The sequence below is a fragment of the Eubalaena glacialis genome, chromosome 6 (assembly GCF_028564815.1).
Source record: "Eubalaena glacialis isolate mEubGla1 chromosome 6, mEubGla1.1.hap2.+ XY, whole genome shotgun sequence".
NCBI classification, from domain to species: Eukaryota; Metazoa; Chordata; class Mammalia; order Artiodactyla; family Balaenidae; genus Eubalaena; species Eubalaena glacialis.
The window spans coordinates 17,086,857-17,105,476 of NC_083721.1; positions in this window are offsets into that span (position 1 = coordinate 17,086,857).

Genomic DNA, 18,620 nt, shown 5'->3' on the forward strand with positions numbered 1-18,620 from the left:
TATTAAGAATTCACATATATCCTAAATATCCATCATAGACTCAGTCCCCAGCTAAGCTCAAATTATACAACATAAGTGTAAACAGTGTGCTGGGTATGCAAAGAAAGCTCAAAGCCAAGTCCCCTCACTGCCTTCCAACAAAATCTCACCTATGGACGTCCCTTCCCCCATATAGAAGAATTACTGTTTTCTACACCATCTGGATTCACTTCTCTCACCTTTGTTGCCTAAACTAAGAGTCAAAATACTGGTGGGGAGACCTTCAAGCTGGCAGGAGAATAAGACGTGGAGATCATCTTCCTCCCCATAAATACATCAAAAATACATCTACATGTGGAACACGTCCTACAGAACACCTACTGAATGCTGGCAGAAGACCTCAGACTTCCCAAAATGCAAGAAAATCCCCACATACTTGGGTAGGGCAAAAGAAAAAAAGAAAAAACAGAGACAAAAAATAGGGATGGGACCAGCACCTCTGGGAGGAAGCTGTGAAGTAGGAAAACTTTCCACACACTAGGGAGTCACTTCATTGGCGGAGATGGGGGTGGGCAGGGAGGAAGCTTCAGAGCTATGAAGGAGAGTGCAGCAACAGGGGTGCAGAGGCCAAAGCAGAGAGATTCCCTCACAGAGGAGCGGTGCCAACCAGCACTCATAAGCCTGAGACACGTCTTCTCATCCGCCAGGGATGGTGGGGGCTAGGAGCTGAGGCTCAGGCTTTGGAGGTCAGACTGGGGTTGGCTGCATAAAGACAGCCTGAAGGAGGTTAGTGCATCACAGCTAGCCAGGAGGGAGTCCAGGTAAAAGTATGGATCTGCCAGAGAGGCAAGAGACCTTTGTTTTGGGATGCACAAGGAGAGGGGATTCCTTCCCAGTGTGCCCACAGAAGGCAGAGTACTGCCTAAATGAGCTCCAGAGATGGGCACAGCTATCAACTTGAACCCCAGAGATGGGCATAAACTGCTAATACTGTGGCCACTGCCACAAAGAATCCTGTGTGCAAGCACAGGTCACTACCCACACCCCACCCTGGGAGCCTGTGCAGCACACCACTGCCAGGGTCCCGAGATGCAGGGACAAGTCCCCCGGGAGAACACACTGCACTCTTCAGGCTGTTGCAATGTCATGCCGGCCTCTGCCACTGCAGGATCACCAGCATTCCAATTATGACTACCGTACTCCTCCATCTCCCCTTCCTGAGAGATCAAGAGAGCCCTAATAAGCCGCTGTCTTAACCCCCTCCTGTCTGGGAGGGTAACAGACTCCTGAGGGTGGCCTACAGGCAGAGGCAGGGTCAAAACCAAAGCTGAACACCAGGAGATGTGTACACGAAGAAGAGAAAGGGAAATTTCTCTGTGCAGCTTCAGGATCAGCAGATTAAATCCCCAAAATCAACTTGATAAACCCTGCATCTGAAGAATACCTAAATAGACAATGAATGTTCCCAAAATTGATGCAATGGACTTTGGGAGCAACTGTAGACTTGGGGTTTGCTTTCAGTGTCTAATTTGTTTCTGATTTTATGTTTATAATAGTTTAGTATTTAGTGTTTATTATCAATTATGGATTTGTTTATTGGTTTGGTTGCTCTCTTCCTTTTGTATATATATATATATATATATATATATATATATATATATAGAGAGAGAGAGAGAGAGAGAGAGAGAGAGAGAGAGAGAGAGAGAGAGATATTTTATTTTTCCTTTTCCTCTTTTTGTGAGTGTGTATCTGTGTGCTTCTTTCTGTGATTTTATCTGCATAGTTTAGCTTTTACCATTTGTCCCAGGGTTCTGTCTATTTGGTTTATTGTTTTTATTTTTTTATTTTTGTTTTTTGCTTTTTGTTTTAGGTTTTGTCTCTTCCTTTTCTTCTGAGCCCTGTGGCTGGCAGTGTCTTGGTGCACAGGCCGGGTGTTGGGCCAGAGCCTCTGAGGTGGAAGGTCCAAGTCCAGTACACTGGACCTCCAGACGGACTGGGCCCATATAATATCAATTGGCAAGAGCTCTCCTAGACATCTTCATCTCACACTAAGAACCAGCTCCACCCAATGGCCAGCAAGCTCCAGTGCTGGATGCCCCATGCCAAAAAACTAGCAAAACAGGAACACAACACCACCCATTAGCAGAGAGGTTGCCTAAACTTATACAAAGTTCACAGATACTCTAAAACACCCCACTGGACGTGGCCACACCTACCAGAGGGAAAAGATCCAGTCCCACCCACCAGAACACAGGCACCAGTTCCCTCCAGCAGGAAGCCTACACAAGCCACTGAACCAACCTTAGCCACTGGGGACAGATACCAAAAACAACAGGAACTACGAACCTGCAGCCTGCGAAAAGGAGACCCCAAACACAGTAAAATAAGCAAAATGAGAAGACAGAAAAACACACAGCAGATGAAGGAGCAAGGTAAAAACACACCAGACCTAACAAATGAAGAGGAAATAGGCAGTCTACCTGAAAAAGAATTCAGAGTAATGATAGTAAAGATGATTCAAAATCTTGGAAATAGAATGGAGAAAATACAAGAAACGTTTAACAAGGACCTAGAAGAACTAAAGAGCAAACAAACAATGATGAACAACACAATAAGTGAAATTAAAAATACTCTAGGAGGAATCAATAAGAGAATAACTGAGGCAGAACAATGGATAAGTGAACTGGAAGATAAAATATTGGAAAACACTGCCGCAGAGCAGAATAAAGAAAAAAAGAATGAAAATATTTAGGACAGACTCAGAGACCTCTGGGACAACATTAAACGCACCAACATTGGAATTATAGGGGTCCCAGAAGAAGAATAGAAATAGAAAAGGTCTGAGAAAATATTTGAAGAGATTATAGTTGAAAACATCCCAAACATGGGAAAGGAAATAGTCAATCAAGTCCAGGAAGCCAGAGAATCACATACAAGATAAATCCAAGGAGAAACACGCCAAGACACATATTAATCAAACTATCAAAAATTAAATACAAAGAAAAAAAGTTAAAAGCAGTGAGGGAAAAGCAACATATAAGATATAAGGGAATCCCGATAAGGTTAGCAGTTGATCTCCCAGAATAAACTTTACAAGTCAGAAGGGTGTGGCAGGACATATTTAAAGTGATGAAAGGGAAAAATCTACAGCCAAGATTACTCTACCCAGCAAAGATCTCATTCAGATTTGACAGAGAAGTTAAAACATTTACAGACAAGCAAAAGCTAAGAGAATTCAGCACTATAAAACCAGATTTACAACAAATGTTAAAGGAACTTCTCTAAGCAGGAAACACAAGAGAAGGAAAAGACTTACATTAACACACTCAAAACAATTAAGAAAATGGTAATAGGAATATACATATCAATAATTACCTTAAATGTAAATGGATTAAATGCTCCAACCAAAAGACACAGACTGGCTGAATGGATACAAAAACAAGACCCATATATATGCTGTCTACAAGAGACTGACTTCAGAACTATGGACACATACAGACTGAAAGTGAGGGGATGGAAAAATATATTCCATGCAAATGGAAATCAAAAGAAAGATGGAGTAGCAATACTTATATCAGACAAAATAGATTTAAAATAAAGACTATTGGGCTTCCCTGGTGACACAGTGGTTGAGAGTCTGCCTGCCAATGCAGGGCACACGGGTTCGAGCCCTGGTCTGGTAGGATCCCACATGCCGCGGAGCAACTAGGCCCATGAGCCACAACTACTGAGCCTGTGCGTCTGGAGCCTGTGCTCCACAACAACAGAGGCCGCAATAGTGAGAAGCCAGCTCACCGTGATGAAGAGTGGCCCCCGCTTGCCACAACTAGAGAAAGCCTTCACACAGAAATGAAGACCCAACACAGCCAAAAATAAATAAATAAATAAATAAATTTTTAAAAATAAATAAATAAAATAAAGACTATTACAAGACAAAGGAGGACACTACATAATGATGACGGGATCAATCCAAAAAGAAGATATAACAATTGTAAATATTTATGCACCCAACAGAGGAGCACCTCAATATATAAGGCAAATGTTAACAGCCATAAAAAGGGAAATTGACAGTGTCACAGTACTAGTGAGGGACTTTAACACTCCACTTTCACCAATGGACAGATCATCCAAAATGAAAATAAATAAGGAACACAAGCTTTAAAAGGCAAATTAGACCAGAGAGACTTAATATATATTTTTAGGACATTACATCCAAAAACAACAGAATACACTTTCTTCTCAGTTACACATGGAACATCTCCAGGATACATCATATCTTGGGTCATAAATCAAGCCTCAGTAAATTTAAGAAAATTGAAATCATATCAAGAATCTTTTCCGAACACAATGCTATGAGACTAGATATCAATTACAGGAAACAAACTGTAGGAAATAAAACATATGGAGATTAAACAGTACACTACTAAATAACCAAGAGATCACTGAAGAAATCAAAAAAATACCTGGTAATAAATAACAATGAAAACACGATGACCCAAAACCAATGGGATGCAGCAAAAGCACTTCTAAGAGGGAAGTTTATAGCAATACAATCCTACCTCAAGAAACAAGAATGTCTCAGATAAACAACCTAACCTTACATCTAAACCAATAGAGGAGGAAGAACAATAAAACCCCAAAATTAGCAGAAGGAAAGAAATCATAATGATCAGATCAGAAATAAATGGAAAAGAAATGAAGGAAACAGAAGCAAACATTGATAAAACTAAAAGCTGGCTCTTTGAAAAGATAAACAAAATTGATAAACCATTAACCAGACTCATCAAGAAAAAAAGGGAGAAGACTCAAATCAACAGAAGTAGAAATGAAAAGGGAGAAGTAACAACTGATACTGCAGAAATACAAAGGATCATGAGAGACTACAACAAGCAACCATATGCTTATAAAATGGACATCCTGGAAGAAATGGAAAAATTCTTAGAAAAGCACAACTTTCTAAGACTGAACAGGGAAGAAATAGAAAATATGAACAGACCAATCACAAACACTGAAATTGAAAGTGTGATTAAAAATCTTCCAACAAACAAAAGCCCGGGACCAGATGGCCTCAAAGGTGAATTCTATCAAACATTTAGAGAAGAACAAATGCCTATCCTTCTCAAACTCTTCCAAAATATAGCAGAGTGAAGAACACTCCAAAACTCATTCTACGAGGCCACCATCACACTGACACCAAAACCAAACAAAGAAGTCACAAAAAAAGAAAACTACAGACCAATAACACTGATGAACATAGATGCAAAAATCCTCAACAAAATACTAGCAAACAGAATCCAACAGCACATTAAAAGGATCATACACTATGATCAAGTGGGGTTAATCCCTGGAATGCAAGGAATCTTCAGCATAGGCAAATCAATCAATATGATACATCATATTAACTAATTGAAGGAGAAAAACCATATGATCATCTCAATAGATGTAGAAAAAGCTTTTGACAAGCTTCAACACCCATTTATGAAAACACACTGTCCAGAAAGTAGGCATAGAGGGAACCTACCTCAACATAATAAAGGCCATATGTCACAAACCCACAGCCAACATCATTCTCAATGATGAAAAACTGAAACCATTTCCTCTAAGATCAGGAACAAGACAAGGTTGCCCACTCTCACCACAATTATTCACATAGTTTTGGAAGTTTTAGCCACAGCAATCAGAGAAGAAAAAGAAATAAAGGTAATCCAAATCAGAAAAGAAGAAGTAAAGCTGTCACTGTTTGCAGATTACATGATACTATACATAGAGAATCCTAAAGTTGCTACCAGAAAACTATTAGAGCTAATCAATGAATTTGGTAAAGTAACAGAATACAAAGTTAATACACAGAATTCTCTTGCATTCCTATACACTAATGATGAAAAATTTGAAAGAGAAATTAAGGAAACACTCCCATTTATCATTGCAACAGAAATAATAAAACACCTAAGGATAAACCTACCTAAGGAGACAAAAGACCTGTATGCAGAAAACTATAAGACACTGATGAAAGAAATTAAAATGATACAAACAGATGGAGAGATATACCATGTTCTTGGATTGGAAGAACCAACATTGTGAAAATGAATATACTACCCAAAGTAATCTACAGATTCAATGCAATCCTTATCAAACTACCAATGGCATTTTTCACAGAACTAGAACAAAAAATTTCCCAATTTGTATGGAAACACAAAAGACCCCGAATAGCCAAAGCAATCTTGAGAAAGAAAAACGGAGCTGGAGGAATCAGGCTCCCTGACTTCAGACTATACTACAAAGCTACGGTAATCAAGACAGAATGATACTGGCATAAAAACAGAAATATAGATCAATGGAACAGGATAGAAAGATCAGACGTAAACCCACACACTGATGGTCACCTTATCTTTGATAAAGGAGGCAAGAATAAACAATGGAGAAAAGACAGCCTCTTCAAAAAGTGGTGCTGTGAAAACTGGACAGCTGCATGTAAAAGAATGAAATTAGAACACTCCCTAACACCATACACAAAAATAAACTCAAAATGGATTAAAGACCTACATTTAGGGCCAGACACTATAAAACTCTTGAAGGAAAACATGGGCAGAACACTCTATTACATAAATCACAGCATGATCCTTTTTGACCCACCTTCTAGAGAAATGGAAATAAAGACAAAAATAAACAAATGGGACCTAATGAAACTTAAAAGCTTTTACCCAGCAAAGGAAACCATAAGCAAGACAGAAAGATAGCCCTCAGAATGGGAGAAATATTTGCAAATGATGCAAATGACAAAGGATTAATCTCCAAAGTATACAAGCAGATCATGTAGCTCAATATAAAAAAATAAGCAACCCAATCTAAAAATGGGTGGAAGACCTAAATAGTCTTTTCTCCAAAGAAGATACACAGATTGCCAACAAACACATGAAAGGATGCTCGGCATCACTAATCAGTAGAGAAATGTAAATCAAAGCCACATGAGGTATCACCTCACACCAGTCAGAATGTCCATCATCAAAAAATCTACAAACAATAAATGCTGGAGAAGGTGTGGAGAAAAGGGAACCCTCTTGCACTGTTGGTGGGAATGTAAATTGATACAGCCACAATGGAGAGCAGTATGGAGGTTCCTTAAAATCTAAAAACAAATTACCATATGACCCAGCAATCCCACTAATGGGCATATACCCTGAGAAAACCATAATTCAAAAAGAGTCATGTACCACAATGTTCATTGCAGCACTATTTACAATAGCCAGGATGTGGAAGCAACCTAAGTGTCCATCGACAGATGAATGGATAAAGAAGATGTGGCACATATATACAATGGAATATTACTCAGACATAAAAAGAAACAAAACTGAGTGTTTTGTAGTGAGGTTGATGGACTTGGAGTCTGTCATACAGAGTGAAGTAAGTCAGAAAGAGGGAAACAAATACTGTATGTTAACACATATATATGGAATTCAAAAAAAACAAAAAAACAAAAGTTCTAATGTACCTAGGAGTAGGGCAGGAATAAAGACACAGAGTTAGAGAATGGACCTGAGGACACAGGGAGGGGAAGGGTAAGCTGGAATGAAGTGAGAGAATAGCATTTACATATATACACTATGAAATGTAAAATAGCTAGTGGGAAGCAGCTGCATAGCACAAGGAGATCAGCTTGGTGCTTTGTGACCACCTAGAGGGGTATGAAAGGGAGGGTGGGAGGGAGTCTCAAGAGGGAGGGAATATGGGAATATATGTATACAGATAACTGATTCACTTTGTTATACAGCAGAAACTAACACAACATTGTAAAGCAATTATACTCCAGTAGAGTTGCTAAAACAAAACCAAACAAAGCAAAAATATCTAACTAATAATCAAGGGAAACAAAAATATGAAAAAATAGAATACCGGTGGCTCAGAGGCCATGTGAGCCACACAGGTGTGTGTTGTTTGGCTCATAAAATACTTCAAAATTTAAATTAGAATGACTTATCTTTAATACACATTATTTCCTGTTATAAAAAATATTGAAGGATCTTTTCTACCTGGTCACATGTGGAGAGAACCTAGTAGGTCTTCCGTCCTTGTACCACACAGGCCCATTCTTGTTGCCCACCAATTCCCATGGCCCATGTTCCAACAGTCTATGCAAATGAAATCAATACTAGCTTCCACTCTTTGCCCTAGTGACTAAGGATTCAGATATTCTCTCTACAGAAAAAATGCTTCATTGTAACAGCATCATTTGGGATTAAGTGTGATATGTGTGACATCATTTAATTCTATATAACACGAATATATTTCTATTAGACATGAGATTAAAATAAAGGACTCAAAGAAAAGAAAAAAAAAAAAGAATTTATATATAGGAGAGAAAACAGAAATGCTATAAATATAGAGGTTTACTGTACTTACCAGAGAGGAAAATAACATAATTTAATAGACATTTAAAATGGAACTACATGAAACACACTTCAATAGTTGAAATTCATATTGTCCATTTTGAATTATCAAGGTATTTCATTATATGTATATTACATATTGTACATACCTAAAATCTTCAGGGACAAAAAGACTACAGGGAGAATTTTAAATCTAAGTAGGACAAATTTTGCATACAACTTCTAGCACTCCAAAACAAAATTTAATTTGGGAATGTGCAAAGATTTCTTGGGACTTCTGATAGAAAATGATGTATTGATATAATTAAAATCAATGCATTGTATAGCATATAGTTGACTTATATTTTATTAAAGTGATTCTAATATTTAATTCAAATTTCACTTCTTTTAACTCCAGTTAGAGGTAGATGAATCATGATAGTAATTAACTATTATTCAAATAAACTTGTTTTTTCCTTTTACAATTTATAACTAAAATTTATTTTCAATCATAAAGTCATCATAGAAATATATTTCTTTGACTTAGGCATCTACAATATAGGATATTTGTGGTAGTTGTTTCTCATCCATCATTATTTTATTGTGAAATATAATGTAGGTTCTAGCCAAACTTGACAAGTAGAAAACATTACCATCTCAGTTATTTTAAATGGAATATTTCATGATCTTTGTTAAGTATTGAGTTTATTAATCTAATGGGTAAAGCCCTATAAAGACACAGATTACAAAAAATATCTCCTCCAATCAAGATAGAACTAGAAAATTTCATTTATTCTCATTTTCCTGTCCCTTTCTCTTCTCCCCAAATTAGACAAAATTTGGCATGATTCATTCTGCATTTTCCTTCATTTAAAATTTTTCTTTCTTGCTTTTTAAAATTATAAAACAATTAAATCAGAACACTCTAGTGCCATTCTCTCCTATTTTCTGTTAAATTCCTTTCCAGATTATGTCTTTCATAGTGACAAGAAGAATCATAGTGGAGAGTGGGGAGCTGTTTCTTGTCTCTCACATTCTTTATGATTGGTCTCTACTGTCTGTTGGATAAGACACAGGCATCTCAAACAACACCCACCCCTGGCATTAAAAGAAATCATTTTACGTTAAAATAGTTACAAGTTAATTCTCCAATATTATAGATAAAACCTTGATATGATTTTAAGCAAGACTTAGTCATGGAAACTGATGCTGCAGAAGACTTTAAGGGTAACCTTATAGTCCAAGAGCAATGTGACCATGTGACAAGCCCAGTGTCAACATCAAAGGCCAAGATATTGGTGCTGCCACTTGGAAAAAAACGTTCAAGTTCTCTCTCTATACCACCCAGAGAAAAGCAAAACTATAAAAAATATAAAGGCAAAGACAAAAAAGCTGAATGAGTGTACCCCTTAATAAATGTTACATGCCTGAAACTATTTATTTTAAAAAGATACCTAATGTAAGTGTATTTCCATTGAAAATCTTGATACGTTTTTAAATTACTGAGTATATTATAAAAACAACTTACACATATTATGGATTTATGAATTATTTTTTGTAATATTCAGGTAAGTTACCCATATTTGATCATTCAGTAACTGGTCCAGTAAATATAATCACTATATTTGTATTTATCTGTAGAGATAAATGAATTGGAAATGACAGTATATTGTGAAGGTATAGCCATGGAACAAAAGCTATAGGAATGACTTATTACTTGTAAATAGGTGATACAGTAATTTCCTATAAAACAACTTAGACTCAAACATGGACATGTAGAGTAATTTGTTAAGCACTCTGGCATATTTATGTTCTATGTTTTCTGTCATTATAGTCCTGGTAAAATTTAGATGTTATTGGATGATACTATTGAATTAAAATGGCTAAATCAATGTAAAACCACTATAACACAACACTAAAATGATACTAGAGAAATATCTTTTTATTAATATAAACTTACAGTATATTTAGTTTAATGTTTTTTCTTGCTTTTTCCTCATATCTCTACTTAATCCTTTCTTTAAAAAGTTCACAATTTAACTTCAGATAATTCTACAAAGCTACAGTAATCAAAATAGTATTGCAGGGCAGACCTTTAAGATGGCAGAGGAGTAAGACATGGAGATCACCTTCCTCCCCACAAATATATAAAAATACATCTACATGTGGAATAACTCCTACAGAACACCTACTGAACGCTGGCAGAAGACCTCAGACTTCCCAAAAGGCAAGAAACTCCCCATGTACCTGGGTAAGGCAAAAGAAAAAAGAAAAAAACAGAGACAAAGGAATAGGGATGGGACCTGCACTTTTGAGAGGGAGCTGTGAAGGAGGAAAAGTTTCCACACATGAGGAAGCCCCTTCACTGGCAGAGACAGAGGGTGGGCAGGGGGGAAGTTTTGGAGCCACGGAGGCGAGCACAACAACAGGGGTGCAGAGCACAAAGCAGAGAGGATCACTTTGCTGCACAGAGGATCGGTGCCGACCAGCACTCAGTAGACTGAGAGGCTTGTCTGCTCACCAGCCAGTGCAGGTGGGGGCTGGAAGCTGAGGCTTGGGTTTCAGAGGTCAGATCCCAGGGAGAGGACTGGGGTTGGCTGCGTGAACACAGCCTGAAGTGGGCTAGTGCACTATAGCTATCCAGGAGGGAGTCACGGAAAAAGTCTGGAACTGCCTAAGAGGCAAGAGACCATTGTTTCGGGGTGCACGAGGAGAGGGGATTCAGAGCACCACCTAAATGAGCTCCAGAGACAGGGGCCAGCCACATGTATCAGTGCAGACACAAGAGACGGACATGAAACAGTAAGGCTGCTGCTGCAGCCACCAAGAAGTCTGTGTGCAAGCACAGGCCACTATCCACACCTCCCCTCCCAGGAGCCTGTGCAGTCTGCCAATGCCAGGGTCCCGTGACCCAGGGACAACTTCTCTGGGAGAACAAATGGCGCACCTTAAGCTGGTGCAATGTCATGCTGGCCTCTACCACCGCACGCTCACCCAGCATTCCGAACCCCTCCCTCCCCCACAGCGTGAGTGAGCCAGAGCCCCCTAATCAGCCTCTCCTTTAACCGCCTCCTGTCTGTGCAAAGAACAAATGCCAGAAGGTGACTTACATACAGAGGTGGGGTCAAATCCAAAGCTGAACCCCAGGAGCTGTGTGAACAAAGAAGAGAAAGGGAAATCTCTCCCAGCAGCTTCAGGAGCAACAGATTAAATCCCCACAATCAACTTAATGTAGCCTGCAGCTCTGGAATACCCGAATAGACACTGAATCATCCTAAAATTGTGGTGGTGGACTTTAGGAGCAACTGTAGACTTGGGTTTGCTTTCTGTATCTAATTTGTTTCTGGCTTTATGTTGATCCTAGTTTAGTATGTAGAGCTTATTATAATTGGTAGATTTGTTTATTGATTTGGTTGCTCTCTTCCTTTATATATATATTTGTTTTGTTTTGTTTTCCTTTTTCTATTATTATGAGCATGTATGTGGATGCTTCTTTGTGTGATTTTGTTTGTATAGGTTTGATTTTACCATTTGTCCTAGGGTTCTGTCTGTCTGTTCTTTTTTGTTTCTTTTTTATTTTTTTTTAGTATAGTTTTTTGAGCTTGTTATCATTGGTGGATTTGTTTATTAGTTTGGTTTCTCTTTTCTTCTTTTTGTTAAAATTTTTTTAATTTAATAACTTTAAATATTTTATTTTACTTTATTTATTTGTTTTTTCTCTTTTTTTCTCCCATTTCTTCTGAGCTGTGTGGCTGACAGGGTGTTGGTGCTCCAGCTGAGTGTCAGACCTGAGCCTCTGGGGTGGAAGACCTGAGATTAAGACATTGATCCACCAGAGACCTCCCAGCCCCATGTAGTGTCAGTTGGTGAGACCTCTCCCAGAGGTCTCCATCTCAATGTTAAGACACAGCTCCACTCAACAACCAGCAGGCTACAGTGCTAGAAACTGCATGCTAAACAACTAGCAAGACAGGGACACCAACCCACCCATTAGCAGAGAGGCTGCCTAAAATCATAATAAGTTCACACACACACCAATACACACCACCAAAAGCAGTCCTGCCCACCAGAAAGACAAGATTCAGCCTCATCCACCAGAAAACAGGCATGAGTCCCCTCCACCAGGAAACCTACACAATCTACTGAACCAACTTTACCCACTGGGGGCAGACACCAAAAACAACAGGAACGACAAACCTGCAGCCTGTGAAGAGGGGACCCCAAATGCGGTAAGTTAGCCAAAATGAGAAGACAGAGAAATACACAGCAGACGATGGAACAAGGTAAAAAGCCACCAGACCAAACAAATGAAGAGGAAATAGGCAGTCTACATAAAAGAATTCAGAGTAATGATAGTAAAGATGATCCAAAATCTCAGAAACAGAATGGAGAAAATACAAGAAACATTTAACAAGGACATTGAAGAACTAAAGAGCAAACAAACAATGATGAACAACACAATAAATGAAATTAAAAATTCTCTAGAAGGAATCAATAGAAGAATAAGTGAGGCAGAAGAATGGAAAGGTGACTTGGAAGATAAAATAGTGGAAATAACTATCACAGCGCAGAATAAAGAAAAAAGAATGAAAAGAATTGAGGACAGTCTTAGAGACTCCTGGGACAACATTAAAGGCACCAACATTCGAATTATAGGGGTGCCAAAAGAAGAAGAGAGAAAGAAAGGGAATGGGAAAATATTTGAAGAGATTATAGTTGAAAACTTCCCTAATATGGGAAAGGAAATAGTCAATCAAGTCCAGGAAGCACAGAGAGTCCCATACAGGATAAATCCAAGGAGAAACACACCAAGACACATATTAATCAAACTATCAAAAATTAAATACAAAGAAAAAATATTAAAAGCAGCAAGGGAAAAGCAACAAATAACACATAAGGGAATCCCCATAAGGTTAACAGCTGATCTTTCAGCAGAAACTCTGCAAGCCAGAAAGGAGTGGCAGGACATATTTAAAGTGATGAAGGAGAAAAACCTACAACAAAGATTACTCTACCCAGCAAGGGTATCATTCAGATTTGATGGAGAAATTAAAACCTGTACAGACAAGCAAAAGCTAAGAGAATTCAGCAGCTCCAAACCAGCTTTACAACAAACACTAAAGGAACTTCTCTAGGCAGGAAACACAAGTGAAGGAATAGACCTACAAAAACAAAAACAAAACAATTAAGAAAATGTTAATAGAAACATACATATCGACAATTACCTAAAATGTAAATGGATTAAATGTTCCAACCAAAAGACATAGACTGTCTGAATGGATACAAAAACAAGACCCATATATATGCTGTCTAAAAGAGACCCACTTCAGACCTAGGGACACATACAGACTGAAAATGAGGAGATGGAAAAAGATATTCCATGCAAAAAGAAATCAAAAGAAAGCTGGAGTAGCAATTCTCATTTCAGACAAAATAGACTTTAAAATAAAGACTATTATAAGCGACAAAGAAGGACACTACATAATGATCAAGGGATCAATCCAAGAAGAAGATATAACATTTGTAAATATTTATGCACCCAACACAGGAGCACCTCAATACATAAGGCAAATGCTCACAGCCATAAACGGGGAAATTGACAGTAACACAATAATAGTAGGGGATTTTAACACCCCACTTTCACCAATGGACAGATCATCCAAACTGAAAATAAATAAGGAAACACAAGCTTTAAATGATACATTAAACAAGATGGACTTAACTGATATTTATAGGACATTCTATCAAAAAAACAACAGAATACACTTTCTTCTCAAGTGCTCATGGAACATTGTCTGGTATAGATCACATCTTGGGTTACAAATCAAGCCATGGTAAATTTAAGAAAATTAAAATTGCATCAAGTATCTTTTCCAACGAAAATGCTGTGAGACACAGTATTAATTACAGGTAAAAATCTGTAAAAAATACAAACACATGGAGGCTAAACAATACACTGCTAAATAACCAAGAGATCACTGAAGAAATAAAAAAGGAAATCAAAAAATACCTAAAAACACATGACCATGAAAACATGATGACCCAAAACCAACAGGATGCAGCAAAAGCAGTTCTAAGAGGGAAGTATATAACAATACAATCCTACCTCAGGAAACAAGAAAAATCTCAAATAAACAACATAAGCTTACATCTAAGAAATTATAGAAAGAAGAAAAAAAAAACCCAAAGTTAGCAGAAGGAAAGAAATCATAAAGTTCAGATCAGAAATAAATGCAAAAGAAATGAAGGAAACAATAGCAAAGATCGATAAAACTAAAAGCTGGTACTTTGAGAAGATAAACAAAATTGATAAACCATTAGCCAGACTAATCAAGAGTAAAAGGGAGAAAACTCAAATCAATAAAATTAGAAATGAAAAAGGAGAAGTAACGACTGATACTGCAGAAATACAAAGGATCATGAGAGATTACTACAAGCAACTATATGCCAATAAAATGGACAACCTGTAGGAAATGAACACATTCTTGGAAAACCACAATGTGCTGAGACTGAACCAGGAAGAAATAGAAAATGTAAACAGACCAATCACAATCACTGAAATTGAAAGTGTGATTAAAAATCTTCCAAAAAACAAAAGCCGAGGACCAGATGACATCACAGGCGAATTGTATCCAACATTTAGAGAAGAACTAACACCTGTCCTTCTCAAACTCTTCCAAAATATAGCAGAGGGAGGAACACTCCCAAACTCCTTCCATGAGGCCACCATCACCTTGATACTAAAACCAGACAAAGTTTTCACAAAAAAAGAAAACTACAGGCCAATAACACTGATGAACATAGATGCAAACATCCTCAACAAAATACTAACAAACAGAATCCAACAGCACATTAAAAGGATCTTACACAATGATCAAGAGGGGTTTATCCCAGGAATGCAAGGATTCTTCAATATACACAAATCAATCAATGTGATGAGCCATATGAACAAATTGAAGGATAAAAACCATATGATCATCTCAATAGATGCAGAAAAATCTTTCAACAAGATTCAACGCCCATTTATGATAAAAGCCCTCCAGAAAGTAGGCAAAGAGGGAACTTACCTAAATATAAAAAAGCGCATATATGACACACCCACAGCCAACATCGATTTCAATGGTGAAAACCTGAAACCATTTCCTCTAAGATCAGGAACAAGACAAGGTTACCTACTCTTGCCACTATTATTCAACATAGTTCTGGAAGTTTTAGTCACAGCAATCAGAGAAAAAAAGAAATAAAAGGAATTCAAATCAGAAAAGAAGTAAAACTGTAACTGTTTATAGATAACATGATACTACACATCCTAAAGATGCTACCTGAAATCTACTAGAGCTAATCAATGAATCTGGTAAAGTGGCAGGATACAAAATTAATGCACAGAAATCTCTTGCATTCCTATAATTAATGATAAAAAATTCCTATAACTAATGATGAAAAATCTGAAAGAGAAGCTAAGGAAACACTCCCATTTACTATTGCAACAAAAAGAATAAAATACCTAGGAATAAAGCTACCTAAGGAAACAAAAGACCTGTATGCAGAAAACTATAAGACACTGACAAAAGAAATTAAAGATGATACAAACAGATGGAGAGATATACCATGTTCTTGGATTGGAAGAATCAACATTGTGAAAATGACTATACTACCCAAAGCAATCTTGAGATTCAGTACAATTCCTATAAAACTACCAATGGCATTTTTCACAGAACTAGAACAAAAAAATTCACATTTTTATGGAAACAGACAAGACCCCGAATAGCCAAAGCAATTTTAGTAAAGAAAAATGGAGCTGGAGGAATCAGGCTCCCTGACTTCACACTATACTACAAAGCTACAGTAATCATGATAGTATGGTACTGGCTCAAAAACTGAAATATAGATCAATGGCACAGGATAGAAAACCCAGAGATAAACCCACACACATATGGTCACCTTACCTTTGATAAAGGAGGCAAGAATATATGATGGAGAAAAGACAGCCTCCTCAGTAAGTGGTTTTGGGAAAACTGGACAGCTACATGTAAAAGAATGAAATTAGAACACTTCCTAACAGCATACTCCAAAATAAACTGAAAATGGATTAAAGACCTAAATGTAAGGCCAGACACTATAAAACTCTTAAAGGAAAACATAGGTAGAACATTCTATGACATAAATCACAGCAAGATCCTTTTTGACCCACCTCTTAGAGAAACAGAAATAAAAACAAAAATAAACAAATAGGACCTAATGATACTTAAAAGCTTTTGCACAGCAAAGGAAACCATAAACAAGATGAAAAGACAACCCTCAGAATGGGAGAAAATATTTACTAACAAAGCAACTGACAAAGGATTAATCTCCAAAATATACAAGCGGCTCATGCTGCTCAATATCAAAAAAACAAACAACCCAATCCAAAAATGGGCAGATGACCTAAATAGACATTTCTCCAAAGAAGATATACAGATTGCCACCAAACACATAAAAGGATGCTCAACATCACTAATCACTAGAGAAATGCAAATCAAAACTACAATGTGGTATCACCTCACACCAGTCAGAATGTCCATCATCAAACAGTCTACAAACAATAAATGCTGGAGAGGGTGTGGAGAAAAGGGAACCCTCTTGCACTGCTGGTGGGAATATAAATTTATACAGCCAGTATGGAGAACAGTATGGAGGTTCCTTAAAAAACTAAAAATAGAACTACCATATGACCCTTCAATCCCACTACTGGGCATATACCCTGAGAAAACCATATTTCAAAAAGAATCATGTACCACAATGTTCATTGCCACTCTATTTACAATAGCCAGGACGTGGAAGCAACCTAAGTGTCCATTGACAGATGAATGGATAAAGAAGATGTTGTACATATATACAATGGAATATTATTCAGCCATAAAAAGAAATGAAATTGAGTTATTTTTAGTGAGGTGGATGCACCTAGAGACTGTCATACATAGTGAAGTAAGTCAGAAAGAGAAAAACAAATACCATATGCTAACACATGTATATGGAATCTAAACAAAAAAAAAATGGTTCTGAAGAATGTAGTGGCAAGACAGGAATAAAGATGCAGACATAGAGAATGGACTTGAGGACAGGGGGCAGGGGAAGTGTATGCTGGGACAAAGTAGAGAGTGGCATGGACATATATACACTACCAAATGTAAAATAGATAGCGAGTCAGAAACAGCTGCATAGCACAGGGAGATCAGCTCTGTGCTTTGTGTCCACCTAGAGGTGTGGGATAGGGAGGGTGGGAGGGAGATGTAAGAGAGAGGGGATATGTGGATATATGTATACATATAGCTGATTCACTTTGTTATACAACAGAAACTAACACACCGTTGTAAAGCAATTATACTCCAATAAAGATGTTAAAAATTGATAGATAAATAAATAACCAGAAACCCCCAAAAAACAAAAGAGTATTGTACTGGCACAAAAACAGACACACAGGTCAATTGACCAGAAAAGAAAGCCCAGAAATAAATTCATGCACTTATCATCAAGTAATCTGTGACAAAGGAGGCAAGAATATACAATACAGAAAAGACAGTCTTTTCAATAAGTTTTGCTGGAAAACTGGACCACTACATGTAAAAGAATGAAATTAGAACATTCTCTAACATCATATACAAAAATAAACTCAAAATGAATTAAAGACCTAAATGTAAGACCAGAAACCATGAAACCCCTAGAGGAAAACATAGGCAGAACACTCTTTGAGAGAAATGGTAGCAATATTTTTTTTGACCTACCTCCTAAAGAAAAGGAAATAAAAGCAAAAATAAGCAAATAGGACAAATTAAACTTAAGAGCTTTTGCACAGCAAAGGAATCCCCCGACAAAATGAAAAGACAACTTACAGAGTGAGAGAAAACATTTGCAAATGATATGACCTATAAGGGGTTAATATCCAACATATATAAACAGCCTATACAACTCAACATCAAAAAAACAAACAGCCTGTTTAAAAAATGGGCAGAAGACCTGAATAGACAGTTTCCCAAAGAGGATGTGCAGATGACCAATAGGTACATGAAAATGTGCTCAACATCACTAATCATCAGGGAAATGTAAATCAAAACTGCAATGAAATAGTACCTCACACATGTTAAAATGGCTGTCAAAAAAGAACACAAATAACAAATGTTGGCAAGGATGTGGAGAGAAGGGAATCTTTGTTCACTGTTCATCAGAATGTAAATTTGTGCAGTCAATGTGCAAAACAGTATGGAGGTTTCTCATAAAACTGAAAATAGAACTACCATATGA